The 13,475-nt window shown below is 48.3% G+C and overlaps 1 long non-coding RNA gene across 1 annotated transcript; it reads right to left on the bottom strand.

Moving 5' to 3' along the window:
- Nucleotides 1-2,823: 2,823 nt before the first annotated feature.
- LOC143268067 (uncharacterized) lies at nucleotides 2,824-4,166 on the bottom strand. The gene is made up of 2 exons (XR_013043645.1): nucleotides 3,712-4,166; nucleotides 2,824-3,474 (listed from the first exon to the last, which is right to left on the bottom strand). It is a non-coding gene; the product is annotated as an uncharacterized LOC143268067 (long non-coding RNA).
- Between the last annotated feature and the right edge of the window lie 9,309 nt (nucleotides 4,167-13,475).

The raw sequence follows: 13,475 nt of genomic DNA, 5'->3' as shown, positions 1-13,475 counted from the left end.
AGGATACCCAACTTCCTCTATTATGCTTGTTTCTGCCGGGAGGTAATTGTTGCCATCTCTGCTGGGCTGCACAATTTGAGGTATAATTTACATAAGTATCAATTGCCACCATGACCAAGGCATGAAAAATAATTACCTCGAGTGGAAACTGGGGTTGGGCCTATGAATGGAGGCCTGGCTTGTATGAGCTACAAATGAGCTGCCTCTTCTGGAGCAGTATGTGCCTGCTGGATCTCGGGACAGCTGCAGTCACCCCGAGGCTGTTTCCCAACACCTGCCATGCAAGTGCCAGGAGGTCATGAGTTCTGACTCTGGCATCAAAGTCCCTGAAGAGCTGGGTGGTGGTGCACTGAGCCTGTAATCCCAACCCCGAGGAGGAGCGTGAGGCTAGCGTGGGCTACATTGCAAACCCCAGGCCAGGCGGGGCTGCATATTGAGATACTGTCTCTGTGGGCTGGCAATGTAGTTCAGTGGTAGCATACTTAACCCAGCATGCCCAAGGTACTGGGTTCAATGCCCAGCACCACCAAATAAATCCCCGCTAAGAGTTCTTAGGGCGGAGATATCTTCCCATTGTCCAATATGGGAGTCACTGTTCTCAGAGTTTCCTCTGCTGGCTTTGTTTCCTAGCTGAACTTGGCAGGACTTTCTTCCCACTCCCGTGAATGACCGTGAACAATGGGTTTCGTCGCTCGCCCTTACCACGGCCACTATCTGCTGCACACATGGACCCAGGGGCCATCTCTTAGTCCTGAAAAGTTGATGATGGCATCTGTGACATGGGAGGTCTTTCATCCCGAGGCAAGGGTACAAATTCGGCCAGCCTTTCCACTGCCATCTGGAAGCAACCCTGGGGACCACGTTTGCAGGTCACAAATATTACTGTTGTTCAACGGCATGAGAGACTAATTTGGGGCTTACCAGAAACGGGAGGCTAAAGACTGAGGAGCCATGGCCTGTGAGGGTAAAGCTAAGACTGAGCAAAACTACATGTTCTAGATGTAATCAACACTCTGAGAACACTGAAAGTACCCACAGCTTGGATTGAAGATCACCAATAAACAGTACCCCAACTTTATTTTTCCCGCTTTTACCCTTATTGTAATCACCACGGTGACAGAGTCCTTGTCTGTATCTCCAAAAACACTGCAATGTTGGCAGACAGACGAGTCTGGTGACAGATACCCCGAGACTGGAAGGGGTTCTGAGAAGAAAATCTACAATAATGCCAAGCGCAAACTCCTGACTAAGACTTCAGCTCTAACCCTGTCCTGTCAGGCTACCTGTGAGAGCTGTGTAGTCTCCGAATGCGTGCGGTTAGTGCAATGGAAGACCCTGTCTTCCCTTTAGGATGGTTACAAACGTGGAGAGCATAAAAGAGCTGGCTCGTTTGGAATATTGGGTAAGCGGTATTTCTGTCATTCGTGTATCTAAAATGTAGATATTTAGTAATACTTTGCAGTGCGCTTGTAAAAAGTAGTGGAAAATGCCCTTGGCCTGTAAAATATGTTTAGTGAATGGTGCTTTTGTTAGTCTTGTCTCTGCCAAGTCTTTACACGTTTGACCTTGAGCAAAGCCATTTTTTGTCACCAGTAAAATTCAGAGTGCTTTTATTCTACCTGAGTCCTCTAAAGACTGAGTGGCAGCTGAAGATAATTACACACAACTCGCTTGTATACTGACGGCCAGAAATGGGGACACCATGCTGGAATGAAACACCCTGGAGTGGGCACCAGAGACTTGGGTTCTGTCCTGACACTTTAACCAAGTGACTGCAGGCAAAGTCAAGTTACCTGACTCCCCATGCTCGTGCTTCTGACCTCTGCCTGGGAGAAAGTATTGCTCCTTAAAGGCAAACGCATTCTTCCCATTTTAATTAACTTGGTACCCAGCAAGGTCACCTCCACATGAATTACAAACTACTCGGGGGCCATTTTTAATCATTAGCAAACTGCCTACTGGTGGATTTTATTCTGATTTGGATCTGATTCGTTGAATCCCTGAGCTGGTGTCCTAAAATATGTTCCTTGACAACCTTACCATACTTAATGTTACTTGAACATAACTGGTAGCAGAAAAGTTTTGATAAGCAGAAAGCTTTTCTAGGATGGCTGCTTTAAGGACACAGTTCCCTAATGCCCATCTCTAGTGGGTCCCGCTCCTTTGAGGTTCCCTGTTTGTATTTTCTAAAGTATTTATTCCCAGAGTGAAGGTGGGTGGTCCAGACTGCAGAGGCCAGGGGCTGATCTCTAATCTCCTGTGTGCGTCCCCACTAAGTGGGAAAGCAACAGACTGAACACGGAACAAAAGCATGGGGCTTCCTGGTGCCAGAGACAGGTCTTGAGGTGGAGCTTCTTGGCTGGAAGAGATATGTGTTCCCACTATCTATAAGATATTTCAGGCATTATTTGACCTCGGAAGGCTTCGATACAAGAGGGGCCCTTATAGAGTTGAGCGAAGGAAAGCAGCCAGGGTCAAACTGGTCACGGTCACAATCACTGTGCTCTCTAAAACCACTGCTGTGGAACAGGAGCTCCAGGGATTACTGTGTTATTGAGAATCATCAGTGCTCTTATTAACATTTTCTGTACCACCCCACACCCTCCATCTCCTTCCTTTATTCTTTCCCCTTGTCTCCTCCAAAACCTGAGGGGATTTATTAAAGGTTACCTCACGCTAGCCTCATCCAACCACCTCAGCTAGATTACACGTCCCTCTGTAGCCTTTCATTCATTGTATCGTAATTTCCAGTTTATTTCCTCTTCCCACCAAACACAGGATCCATTCTATTCCCAAATGCCCGAAACGGTGCAGTACAAAACATAAGATGCTGGACAAGTTTATTGAGTGTACCAGGATATGCTTCTCATTCACTGCATTTTAATGTTTTTCCAGATCACTATAATAGCTAAGCAAATGGAAGTACATGCCAGTATTTTTTTTTTTTTAATAAAACACAAAAAATGTTAGAGGCTCGGTATCAAATAAGCTCCCTGGTACCGGGTCAACCTGCTGAGTTCCTTCAAGTCATCAAGGACCAGCATCACAGCGCTGCACGATGCATTCAGGATCACAGAATAAAATGCAATGTTTTTCAACTCATTTTACAAAAACAACAAAATTCTACAGGAAAAAGAACGAACGGCCTCATTTATGAACAGCAATTTAATATATTCAAAGTAACAAAAGCCTAGCAAGATACAAGATCTAAACACTAAAGTTCCAGTTTTCTCAGAAATGACACTTACTGGGCCCTCATTGGCGGCCCTTCCTCCTGCCTTCACCAGCCCTGGAGGGTGGCCCTCGCCCCGGCCCAGAGGACCTCGTACTGCTCCGGACAACACTGTTGTGGTTCGTTCTTCCGAAGCCTGGCCGCGCACACCTGGGCTTTCATCTCGGTGATTTGCAGGTTGCTTTGGGGACTCCAAGAGCGTTCATATTCCGACGAATTGGTGTGAGGCCACCTGTCTGTAACTAAGGTATCGCTGCTGAACAAAACCTTCCCTGACAAGCCTTTCTGGGTACCCAGAGAGAACTCTTTAATGGAAGCACACACACACACCCCTCCCCAACCGACTCAGCATCTCCCAGAACCGAGCCTCCCCGGTGCTATTACCTTTCGTGTAGATAAGACCCATGATTATCACTAAGAGAGCTAATCTGGGGCCATCTCTTCCCAGAGCCTCCTCCAACCCCTCAAGAGGTTTTAACCTGCCGGTCAAGATGTGAGCGTGGTGCAGGCGGTGAAGCCGTCTTCAGCGGGAAAGCAAAGGCGTTCTGCGGCCCTTGGGGCGATCGTCCGGTGCAGACCCTTCGGGGGTCTCCCAAAACACGTCTGTCTCGCCGTCTCGGAAGCGTGTGACGAGGCTCGCTCTTCTGCCTGGGTCCCCCACCAGCCGAAACCGCACCGAGTGGGCGGCCGTCCCGATCCGTGGGCGTGGGGAGGCGGCCAGGGCCCCGGGCTCGCCGTCCCGGCCATGCTGCTCGCCCTCGGCCCCACTCCAGGCTTCTGCCACATGCCTTCGGGCAGGCGGTGCCCGGCGAGCCACCCCAGAGACTGCGCCCGCGGGCCGGGGAAGGCGGCGGCGGGAGCCCCAGGAGCGGGCGGCCAGCTCCACGGAGCCCGCCTCCCCCCCCACCCCGGCCGCGCAGCCGCAGTCCGCGCTCCCGGCTCCCTCGGCCAAGATGGCGGCCGGGGTGGGGCGGGGAGCGCAGCGCGCAGCCCTTCGGCTCCCTCCCGGGCTGGCGGGCGCCGTGCACGGGCTGCTGCTGCAGCATCGGCTGCTGCTGCAGGTGCAGGTGCAGGCGCCGCGGGGCGGGTGTGCTGAGCCTTGGGGTAAACGCCCGAAAGCAGCCACTCAGGGTGGGGAAGCTTCTCGGTGCGAGAGCTAGCACAGAGTTCGGGCACCTTTTTTGGTTTTTTTCTCCCTTATCTGAGATGTTGAGGTTGACGTGCGGCGTGCCTAGAAACAAGGCTGGCCTGGTAAGTTAGAAAAGGGCCTCTGGCAGGACGCTAGGGACGTTAAAATGTATCAGGACACCTGGGCAAAGACTGCAGCCTTTGTCTGCGGGCCCCGGTGGCATGTGGCGAGGATGCTTGCTTATTAGAGTGCGGAAGAGGATCTTGGAGGCAGCCCGCCAACACTGGCCAGTGGTTAATTGCAAGGTGCGGACAGCACACCGCGGTGATGAGAGATAAACCGAGAAAGCACATACCAGGCGCAGCAGCGGTTGGTGACTGGAGGGAAGGGAACGTTTCCCCCAATCAAAACTACTCTCGTTTCTCCCCCGTTTAACCGCGCAACCCCAGCTGTCTCCCACTTGGTATCCCTCCTCCTCCCCACTCTGAAAATTCCCTCTCCTACCAATATCTCCACCTTTTCAAATCCTATCCACTCTCCAGGGCTAAGCTTAAACATCGCCTTTCCAAAGTCTTCCGTGGAGGTCATGCATAGAATGTATTTGCTGTTGCTTCTGAGTCGTCACAGCAATTATGTCCGTTTAACATCCAAGTACTCAGTACTCACTGTTATTTCTGAATCACCACAGCAGTTATATTTATTTAACATCCGTATGCTGGGTTTTGTTCTAAAAGCATTTTCTCCTGTATTCACTTGATCCTCATTAAAGTACTGCTGTTATCACCTACATTTTACAAATGGTTGTATTTTTCCTGTGGCATTTGCTATTTGCCGACTACATAATCTTGGACAAGTTAACTAAGCCTCTTTGCCCTTCAGTAGCATTCTTGATAAAAAAAAAAAAAAAAAAAAAAAAGAGTATAATAAACCCGTCAGTGGTGGCGTACACCTTTGATGCCAATACTCAGGAGGCAGAGGCAGATGGATCTCTTCGAGTTCAAGGTTAGCCCACTCTACAAAGCGAGTTCCACGACAGCCAGAGCTATTACTCAGAGAAATCCTGTCTCAAAAAACCAAAACCAAAACAACAACAACAAAAAAGAATTCAAATCTAGCCTGGGCTATGTAGCATGACCCTGTCTCAAAAAAAAAAAAAAAAAAAAAAAGAACTTTGAAAAATATATACCCATTAATATCATATGACTTACAAAAACTGAAGTGTGTGAATGAGGCAGGAAGATGTTTATTATAGTCTAGCTTGAGGCAATTGTTAGTTAGCTTTGTGCCAACCGTTTTATGTACAATATAATTTAGTCCTCCCAAATCCCTATTAGCAAAGTATTATTATCCTCATTTTACAAATGGGAAAACAGTCACAGAGAGGTTAAATTACCTGCCTCAAACCATTCATCTGTTCTGTGCTAGACTGGAAATGCAAACCCAGATCTCTGAAGCCTTTCCAGGTTCATGATCACCGGCTGGACTGCCCTGCTAGTGCCCTTAAGAGGACAGTGCTGAAGATAAAATAATGCACCTGTTGCAGCGAGATTGTTCAAAGAAAGATGCAGGAGAATGTCTGGGGAAAGGAGCATGCAGGAATAGGACCAATGGGAAGCATGTTAAGAGACAAATTAATGCCGGGCAGTGGTGGCGCACACCTTTAATCCCAGCACTCGGGAGGCAGAGGCAGGCAGATCTCTGTGAGTTCGAGGCCAGCCTGGTCTCCAAAGTGAGTTCCAGGAAAGGTGCAAAGCTACAGAGAGAAACCCTGTCTCAAAAAACAAAAACAAAAACAAAACAAACAAAAAAAAAAAAGACAAATTAGCAATAATTTAGATGGCTTTAAAAATACTAACAATACACCGGGAGGTGGTGGCACACACCTTTAATCCCAGCACTCAGGAGGAAGAGCCAGGAGGATCTCTGTGAGTTTGAGGCCAGCCTGGTCTACAGAGTGAGATCCAAGACAGGCACCAAAACTACACAGAGAAACCCTGTCTCGAAAAATCAACAACAACAAAAAATTGCTAACAATACTTATGTCAGGTGAACTATAATTTTTTTATTAAAATATCAGCTAGTTTAAATCTACTTTCTTCAAAGCTTCCCAAAGTTCCCCCACCCCACTTTCCAAATTAACAAATAGCTTCACTTCAGTGTTACCCTTACTGTAAGTCATTTAAGAAACAGATTTTTAAAAAATTTATTCTTGGAGAATTTCACACTCATATGCAATGAAATATGGTCATACCCACTTCCCACTTACTTCTTCCGTCTCCCTCTGGATCCCCTCAAAACACTACCCTTCCTGTTTAATTTCTTCACCTTCTTCCTCTTCCCCTTTACCTCCTCCTCCATGTCCTCCTCCTCCTCTTCCCTTCCCCTTTTAAGTAACCACTAAGTCAAGTTAGTTCCCCCATGTGTGCAGGGGTGTGGGGTTATCCATTAGAACATGCTCAACCTATTCCTGCCTGCACCCCAAAAGAAGAATGATTCCCTCTCCCCAGCAGCTAACAACTATCGATAGCACCTCAGGGGTGGGGGCCTCTCGAGCCCCTCCCCCATCTGTACTGGCATTTGCTTGTCTTGGCCTTGTGCAGGTAGCCACGGGTGCTGTAAATTCATACATGCACCAGTGTTGCTAAAATTCCATACCTGTAGGGGAGACATAAAATCCGCTCTTCCTCCTAAGATCTCAACGGTAAACCAAGGTACAGTTCCACCAGCATTCACTCCAGGAAGCCAATGAGTTCGTTAGGTTTACTTACAGAGCCTTATTGTACTGGAACATCTGCACACAACACCATGTGGAAAGACCCTGTCTCGAAAAACCAAAGTCATCCAAACCAAACCAAACCAAGCAGTTAGTTACCACACAGAAGTCATTGACTATTGGTCACCAGTGGGCCCATCTTGTCCATCAGGTTGGGGTTATAGCATGCAGGGTCTGGTGCTGGGTAAGACCACTGATGCCTTTCCTCCCCCGGCAGCCTGCCTGGCACCTTCCAGTTCCAGCTGGTCAGCAAGGAGGACATTTGACATTGATTTTATGTCCCATAGCTAAGTATGTTATGTCTTCAGCAATAGGCTCTTACCATGTGGTTATGATGGATCACCAAGAGCAAGGCAATGGCTTGAGATTTTTTAGAGACCTCTGGGCCTCCCCCCTGGTTAATGCTTCTAGGGAGGTATTCTGTGCCTCTTGTACTGCCATCTTTATTTAATAACCCATGGGTTCTGGGAACAACGTTGTCCATCCTTGCAGGATGCTTAACATTCGAACACCTTTTTAAAAATGTATTTTTAAATTACCTTACTGCTAGTGGGTTTCCACCAAGGTTTTCCACATATCCTTAATTGTGGTTAACTCCTGTCCCTTCCCCCACCCAGCCCTGTCCCAGTTCAGACCTTAACCTCCAGTGCCCCCCGACCCCTGCCTGCCATCTTCTCCCACATCACATGTGTTCTCCTGTCCCCTCCGATTATAATTCTGGACTGGTTGTGACACAGTGGGGTTCCACGTGGCTTTTTCATGCCTGCTTCCTTGGGGACACCCCTCCCCATTCCCTGATTCCCCTCCCTGCCTGAGCCTTCCATGCCCCAGGACTCCACGACTCCGCTTCTGTTTTATTTATAACCTCTCCCTTTCCCTTAAAGTGAATGTCCCTTTCTAGTTCCCCTGCTTCACTTGCGCGGAGTTAAACACACAAAACAGATGATTTGAAACTGGGATCAGCCTATGGGGGAGAATGTGCGGCGTTTGTCTTCCTGGGCCTTGGTGACCTCACTTGGTATAATTTTTTCCAGCTCTATCCACTTACCAGAAAATTTTCTGATTTCATTTTTCAGTGCTTACTTTTTGAACAAGAACAAACTACTGACACCGTGAACCTGACAGGCATTACAGTAGACGAAAGATACAAAAGATACCGGTGAATTCCAGGTATTCCAGGAGATATCTACGCTAGGATTCTGTGTATTTAAGGCAGGGTAAACTCATCTAGGTGATACAATTTCGACCGTGGGGACTGGGGGTGGGTCTGACTGGGAAGGGGTGGCAGGAACTTTCTGGGCCGATGAACGTTCTCTGTGTCTGCAGTATAGGGATGCATTGGTTACAACTTGCCAAACTATATAGACTTACTGCCTATGCATTTCACAGTTTACCAGTTACACTCCAGAATTATAAAAACAGAGACTCTCATAAGTTAAATTAATAGGCCTTTAGATGGGGGGGGGGGCACTCGGCGCGCGCGGGCATGGTAGGTGCATAGGCTTGGTTTCATCCTTGCCAGTCCCTAGACACTACAGTGTTGTATGGAAGGAACATGAGCAGCAACTTTCCCCCAGTTCTTACTCTATCTGCCGTGTCCTGGATACTTTCCAAACAGTCTGTACCTGACCTACAGGAAGGAGGGAAGGGGCTTTCTCTTTGGTAGGAGCCTGGCAAGCACTTCGGTGACTGTAGATCAGAATCTTGAGGGTCCTTTGTAGCCCTTGGTTGGTGGCACAGCGTAGCCTGAGGAGGGGGTGAGGGGTTACCGTGGAAGTAAACAATTGCAGGGTGAAGTCTCCTGGAATGCCTGGCACTTGGTGGAGGCGTGGGAAAGGTGACAGAGGGTGCTGAGCCACGTTCTTACCCATCATCCTGTGACCTTGCGCAGGACACTGTACCCAAGGCCTGCGTGGCCTCGTCACTGGGCCCAGGGACTCTTGCTTTGTCCATCCAATGGGGTTATTTTGAGGTTCAAATAAGATTGTGAAGTTTTTGTTTCTGTTTTTTAGATAGATAGAAAAATCCCAGCAATGAATGTGTAACTGACCTCTCATACAGACGTTTCGGAATGAGTTTACACATTCCTAGTTCAAAAAAAAAAATGTCTGGCCAAAAAAGATTAAACAAAGAAACGTCAAGTACAGACACTGCATCAGGGCCCAGTGAATACTTTGGTGGTGAGCCAGGCTTTTCTTGTTGGACACCTCCTGAACTGGGACGCGAGAGTCCGGCCGGCGGCCTTTGCTTCACACGCAGGTGCTAAGAAGCATGCTGTCCACGGCTGAGTGGGCCCCAGTGCCGAGGCGACCATGTCTCCTCTGCTTCTCCGGGTAGCCTTGACGGCCTTGCAGCAGCTCTGCGCCAATAGAGGAGAGAGAGGCCTTTGTTGGGGCCCCGGAGCCCGAGGCAGAATGAAGACCAGGGCTGTCAGAGAGGAACCCGCAAAGCGTGAGGCTTTGGGTGGGTTTGTGTGGCTCGGATTGAGGCGGGATGGCCAGGCGGATGATTTGATCTGACTTGGGTAATGAAAATTGTTTGTTGCTGTTTGAAGAGCAATTGTGTAAGCAACAGTACTTCTGTGTTTGGCTGCCTGTGACTCACCACCGACTGTAACATAACCCCGAACTCCGAGGAGGTACAGACTCTGGGCAGTGGAGGAGGGGAGAGGCAGGGGCAGAGGGCCCCCTCTCATTCACCCCCTTTTTCCCCTCTCACTGTCCCAGTCCCTCTCCAGACCTCTAAGGAGGGTTGGTGAGAAGGGCATTTGCCACCTGGACACAATGAGGCCTAGTTCAAGGGATAGGCTCGAAGCTGGCTAGGAGCCAGAGCCCCGGTTTGAATGGCGGTTACCAAGGGGCTGCCAACAGTCCATCTCAGCCCCCGAGAGGCTGACCCAGGAGGGGGTGGGGGCCGCCCCCCACCTCGGAGACACCACTCACGCCATTTGTGGGCCAGGCCGTGATCAGAATGTACAGGGCACGGTGGCTTTGAGGGCTGCGCAGGGCCTCTCCCCTCTGCTGGCTGTGGGCTCCCTTGGATTAGAGCCTGCTCTGGGAGTCCCTTTGTCGGCTGCTTGTTATTCCGCATGCACTGAGCGCTGCGCATTCGTCTTTATTAGTTCTAATTGCTTCCCCATTCTAATGGGATCTTGATATTCCCATACAATTGAAAGGAAATGTATTCATTAAAATAATTCTTCTAACTGCCGCTTCCAGCTGCTTCTCTAAAGTGACATTGTCTCTCCACACAGCCTGCTGAAGCCTCTTATTAAGACTCTAGTCAAAAGCCAACTTGGGGCAGCAAACTTTCCTTGCAGGAGTTTCCAGACACTAGAGAGGGTGCTTTTTAATCGGCTCACACAGAAGTTGGAGGCCAGCTGGTGTAATTGGGGGCGCTGGTCCTTGTGGATGGGAGAAGGGCTGGCCTCCAGCTCTGCCTCCTGTAACAATGACCCTTTCTGCCTAACGGCTCGTTTGGAGAGAGCTTCCCCCCCTCGCCCCCCTCCCCACCCACATCATGTATGTGAAGCTTTTGTTTATGCCACAAGCAGTTACTAGGTGTGTTCTAAGCACAGGCTGAGGGAGGTGCTGTGGGAAGCAGGGAGGCGGGCCTGCACTCCGGAGGTGTTTATGGTCTTGGTGGGTGGCTCCCAGCCAGCTTCTCCAGGGCCAACTGTCTAAGGAATGGCTGAGAACACTCTCAGTATTCAACGAGAAATGAGAACTCACGAGGCTCAGTGATTAAATACATGAAGACCCGAGTTCAGATCCCCACCACCCACGGAAAAGCAAGGGGTAGTAGCATGGGTTCCGGTGCCGGGTGAGGCAGATTAGCAGGTCCCAGGTAGTTTGTTGGCCAGCTGTTATGGTTGAAACAGGGAGGTAGAGGGTGATAGAGGAAGACACCTAAATCTGACCTCTGACCTCCACACATGCATGCAAAGGTAAGTGCACCTGTGTATGCATGCACGCACATTCATATACCACACAGGCTGAATTGACCAATTTATTTTTTAAAGTTTAATTTTTTTTTTTTTTTTGGTTTTTTTTTTTCAAGACAGGGTCCCCTCTGTGTAGCTTTGGAGCCTGTCCTAGAACTCACTTTGTAGACCAGGCTACTCTCGAACTCACAGAGATCCTCCTGCCTCTGCCTCCCGAGTGCTGGGATTAAAGGTGTGCACTACCACCACCCGGCTAATTTTTATTTTGTTGATTTATGTGTTTGTGAGGAGCGGGGGACTTCAGTACCCAAAAGAGACTTCAGATCACTGGAGCTGGAGTTACTGGCAGGGGTGAGTGGCCAAAAGTGGGTGCTAGGAACTGAACTCTAGAAGAGCAGGAACCTGCACTCTTAACCAGTAGACCATCTACAGTCCCCCAAATTCATTCATTTTTTTAAAGGAAATGAGACATTAGTAAAGGAAGCTATTATTTAAAGTATATTTCATGGCTGGGCATGTGGTGCATGATTTTAATCCCCGCATTCAGGAGACAGAGGCAAGTGGGTTTCGGCAAGTTCCAGGCCAGCCTGGTCTACATAGCAAGTTCTAGGACAGCCAGCGCTACATAATAGACCTTGTCTCAAAACAACAAACAAATAAAAAACAAAAACAACAAGCGGAGGCATAAGTTTATTTCCTAACATCCAAATCACGGGATTGTAGGTCGATACAAGGAGCTTCTGAGACGCGCGGAGACACTGGCCTATTGAAGGAAACCGGCAGTTATGGAAGAGTGGCCGGGTGAATCCGTGGAAAGCATTCCTGGTGTGCATGAAGTGCAGTGGGAGCAGGGGAAGGGGAAGGGAGCCTGTGTGTGTGTTACAGACTGAGCGGCTTGAATCTTAGGTCATTCCTGTAACAGCCCTTCAAGGAGTTTATAGGCGTGATGGAGAAGTTAGGTAAACAGGTCTGGTGTGAAGAAAGGAGTCAGGATTTAAACACCAGGCTTCTGCTTCTAAAGCACAGGCATAGCATGGCAGTTGGTCCTCTGGTCTCCCTCGAGGCCTTTTGGGATAGTGGATTGGTTGTCAACAAGTAGACAGTGTCCCCTCAGGACTGGAAAGAAGATGGCGTTTCAGGAAGGCAGGGGTCCAGGAGGCCCAATGATGAGTGATATAAAAAGTCCAGGAAAAATTGTGAGGGTCAAACCATAAAAAGCCTTGCTTGCCAGAGCTTGAATTTTACCCCACTGGTGGCCTCCCAAGAGGACACGTGAAGCCTCTGCATAAACACAATTTTCCTTCGGAAGCATCAATTTTCCTTGGGGTGAATAATTTTAAACAACTTCATATAAAAGAAAATCGGGCCAGGCAGTGGTGGCGCATGCCTTTAGTCCCAGCACTCAGGAGGCAGAGTCAGGTGGATCTCTAGGTTCAAGGCCAGCCTGTTCTATAGAGTAAGTTCCAGGACAGCCAGAAGTGTTACACAGAGAAACCCTGTCTTGAAAAACAAACAAACAAAAACAAATGCAATCATCTCAGAAAAAGTAGAAAATAAAAATAAATAATTAAAATGAAGTAACTGTAAATCTTACCACCTAGAGATGAGTACTATTAATATTTCCTAGTATATCTTTCTGAAGTTTGCTATTTCTCAATAGATACGAGAACCACGTAAATATGGTATTTTAATTTTTTTGTGTGTTTTGAGACAGGGTGGAATTTGCTCTGTAGACCAGGCTGGCTTCGAACTCCCAGAGATCCACCTGCCTCTGCCTCCCGAGTGCTGGGATTAAAGCCATGTACCACCACACCAGGCTGCATTTATATCTTTGATTTAGTTGAAGTTTAGTCTTTTATACTCCTTTGAAATATTGGTCCAGGTTTTTTCTCAGTTAGTCAAGCTCCATTGATTTAAAAATCTGGGGAGCCGGGTGGCGGTGGCATGTGCCTTTAATCCCAGCACTTGGGAGGCAGAGCCAGGTGGATCTCTGTGAGTTCGAGGGCAGCCTGGTCTACAGAGCAAGATCCAGGACAGGCACTAAAGCTACACAGAGAAACCCTGTCTCAAAAAACCAAAATAAAGAAAAGAAAGAAAGAGAGAGAGGGAGAGAAAGAAAGAAAGGAAGGAAGGAAGGAAGGAAGGAAGGAAGGAAGGAAGGAAGGAAGGAAGGAAGGAAGGAAGGAAGGAAGAAAGGAAGAAAGAAAGAAAGAAAGAAAGAAAGAAAGAAAGAAAGAAAGAAAGAAAGAAAGAAAGAAAGAAAGAAAGAAAGAAAGAAAGAAAGTCTGCCTTTGCCTCACAGGTTTGATATTATGGAAAAGGAGAATTGCACCTGTATTTAGGTTGTTTGGGGCTTTCTATTCTATGCCATTGATCTGTCGTTCTTTCCAGTATCACG

Source organism: Peromyscus maniculatus, chromosome 12 (assembly GCF_049852395.1).
Source record: "Peromyscus maniculatus bairdii isolate BWxNUB_F1_BW_parent chromosome 12, HU_Pman_BW_mat_3.1, whole genome shotgun sequence".
Classification (NCBI taxonomy): domain Eukaryota; kingdom Metazoa; phylum Chordata; class Mammalia; order Rodentia; family Cricetidae; genus Peromyscus; species Peromyscus maniculatus.
The sequence above is the reverse complement of the archived record's forward strand: the minus strand, read 5'-3'. Positions and strand labels throughout refer to the sequence as shown.